Raw genomic sequence first — 3,635 nt, forward strand, 5'->3', positions numbered from 1 at the left:
TTATTTTTATACAGTCTATGGTTATTACAGACACCGCTAACGGCTGACGTTAACAGCTAACGGTTAGCCCAGCTAATCTACGATAACCATGTTATTAATTACAAACAAAACATGCACACAGAAATAGTAACGTTTGTTCATTCATTGTGTTTATAGACTTTACAAACATCAGATTAGTCTAAACGGTGATATAGTGACGTGAAAAATGTGATATATAGCTAAACTCTGCTGGTTTTCTACCCGAAGTATTTGTAAACAACACGGCGATTCCCTGGGGGCACCGCCGGAAGTGAAGGGCGTGAGCGATCGCCAAGGCCCCTGCATTTCCGTTAGTCGAAAAACTCCGGACTGTGCCTCCAGAGGTAAAGGAAGAAAATTTTTTGGTTTTTTTTGTTTTACCGATGGATTTCCAGATTGGCCGCAGCATGACCGGAGGGAAGCACAGCCAGTTAGCCTCCGCTAGTCTCTGAGCTAGCCCCGGCTCTCTGTTTGAATCCAACCAGAGCACCGAGCCCCGGTTTGTTATTCAGGTTAAAGTGGGAAGAAGCAGCGGGTTTATCGGGCTGCTAAGTGAAGTGGAGCCTGCGGAGGAAATACCGGGACCGTCTGGATGTAATAGTCCGTGGAGGTGCTGCAGTGCTCGGCTGCACAGATAGGAAACCCCTCGGCTGACAGGATGTACCACTCTCACTCTCACTCCGCTCTCTCTCACGCAGGTGCAGAACGTACGTGCCACTTGGCCGTCGGATGTAGTCCATGTAGTGTGTTCAAATGCAACTGACACAGGGTGATGTGAGGCGACGTAGACGACGCAACAGTTGGCTTTCATCGCTGCTAGTTCTTTGATGTCGGTTTGGCGTGTCCACACCTTAAAGCATAACCTGCACTATCATCTGTTTTACTCTAAATTTGGACTATAATTTATGAAATGAATATCATGTCTTATTAACAAAGACCTGAACTAACGTTTGAGACCTTAAATTTATTGGGCAAATGTTTACTCAAGTGAAAAGTAGCGTCATTTTCCCATAGATTTCTGTACAATCAAATGTGTCTTTGCAGCCGATGGAGTGGCCCCCTGCTGGCCATTAGAAAGAATGCAGGTTTAAGGTTGTGCATTCAACATGTCCTTATACTTTGGTTCATTTTATATCCTATGAATTAGCCCACCACGAATGATGTCACATACTTGCATAATAAATGTAGTTATCTAGGTCAGGTTTAGGCAAGTATACTGACATGTATTAGGTTTCCCCAGTCTCCTGGGGAAAAGTCTTGTGTTTTGTGACTCTTTCACCACCTCAACCTGCCTTCCTATAGGACTGCTTCCGTCTTTGCTCCCGTCAGTTTATTGGTTGTGTGATCACAGTACTGGCTCATAATTACGTAGGATACATATGAATTTTGGTGTATTACTTTTCATAAGAAACATACAGAGTATGAGAACGGCCTGCTGCATTACATTTTACTTTTCAAACCAGGAGATAACCCCTTAGCCCAAATGTTTCAAAGACCAGTTACCATGGCTGTTTGCCTTTTAAATATTTGATTCCTCTGCCATTCACTTCAGTCAAAAGCTGTGCAAGAGATAAATTCAAGTATGCATATTCGGTTTCAACTGATACTTTTGAGTCTTTGAACAGAAAATCCTGCACACTGCTCTTGCTCAGCTTCACATTTTAGAAGTAACACTGACATTTTGATTGTCCTGGATCGTCATTCTTTTTTTCCTTTTTTTACCTAAATACCTTTTACAGTTGAAAAAAAAAAATTGTCAGTGCTCTGTTATGGCGTTGGAGTCTCCAAACTACCTCCAACATATTTGGCATTGTACGTCTTACATTTGTTGTTACTTGTTGGACAACATATACACTGTTACTGACACATCCATGGTAAAATATCAGCCAATGGAAACAGCCATACACGGTTTACAAAACAATCTCGCCACAAGGTCCAATTGTTATCTGTTCTGGAGCTTTCCATGCTATTTTTGCCGTTACTGTAGCAGTGTGTCATCACTCTTATACACTTTGTACAATTCATGATTGCTGTCCTCAATATTTCTTTGTTGCCCACCTCGGAGCTTTGACATTACATTATTTTCTGTACGGTGCAGTTTTGTTGAGCAGAGGGCTTATGTGACTGTACTTTAAGAAAGAAGAGCTTGAGAAAATTACAGTGGACTTCACCCAGCTATTTCTGTTGATACTGTTTTTATAGCAGAAAGCCGTGACATGACATGGCCACTGTAAAACACAGTCAGCACAACCATTATGAAGGCAGAATACCAACAAAGAAATGAAGGTATGGAGATGCAAAAATATTTCTCTACTTCAATGTAATGTCGTTTCCTCTTTATCTTGCAAGTATTTCATTGAGAGTTTTACATCCTAGGTGGCACATGGTATAGTAAGTATATAGTAAGTATAAAAAAGAAAAATACCAAAACATCCCATTTGATTGGCAATATAAGCGTTTTAAAGACAATGAATTTACAGGTTGCCTCAATGTTATATAGCACTTTTCTTTTCTTTTTTTTTGGTCTGGTTTCACTTTTCCTTCCACTACAAACCACCAGACTTGGTCTTCTCTGCACTGACCATTTAAAATGAAGCCTGAGTGAGCAAGAAGAGCAGCAATTCCAGTGAGTGATCTCTAACACTCCTCTCTTCTTTGCTCCCGCAGCGCGCAGTTGTTTGCGTCAGAGACTAGAGCAACACAGACAGCCTGAAACACACGTCTATTACCTGACTGATTTCAGAGACACACAGCTGAATAATGGTATATGGCCGCCGATTCTACAGCATTTATAAGAACAACTGAGAGTACTTGATGACTCTCACGTCACGAGGCCATCCTCTCAAAACCTGCATGCAAATCACTAAGGGAATAAACTTGAATAAAGCATGCATTGATATATGAGAGAGGGAAACATAAAAGCGATGAGTCTGAATACTTTTCAGTTCAGCTAAATGTAGTTTGGTGTGTTTTTACATTGTGTAGAAGACAAAAGGAAAAATTAAATAAGTGTAATGATTCTAGAGAAACTGTATGTCCATTAATTATAATAGTCGCCTAAGGGAAATGGTATAGTATGTGTCAAATACATGAATGTCATATTAGGCTCATACTTCTAAAAGTGTCAGCGATGATCAAAAACCTTTGCTGCATCTGAGAATGCTATGGTAAACAGTGTTTTGGGATAGCATAATAAATAAAAATGTTTTTTTGTTAAGTTGCATTAAGGAATAGTTTGACATTTTTTGAAATATGTTTATTTGCTTCTCGGGAAGAGTTAGATAAGAAAATGCGTGCCTCTCCCGTGTCTCTGTGTGGTAAGCATGAATCTAGTTCCAGGGGGTGATTAGCTTAGCTTAGCATAAAGGCTGAAAATGGGGAAACGGCTAGCTTAAAGGGAAATTTAGGTTTATTTCAACCTGTCTCCTATCATTCTAAATTTGTTTCAAGTGACTAGTGACATAAAAATAATAGTTAGCATGTTAGCCGTTAGCCTAGATACAGCCGGGGCGCATAGTAGCGTCAGACCTGTTAAAACGTAAGTGAACGGGCATACTTCAAGTGCAAAGTTAGTCCACTAAACAAGCTTTTTTCCACAAAGGCCGCCTCATATCGTT

The sequence above is a fragment of the Epinephelus moara genome, chromosome 13 (genome assembly GCF_006386435.1).
Source record: "Epinephelus moara isolate mb chromosome 13, YSFRI_EMoa_1.0, whole genome shotgun sequence".
NCBI lineage: Eukaryota > Metazoa > Chordata > Actinopteri > Perciformes > Serranidae > Epinephelus > Epinephelus moara.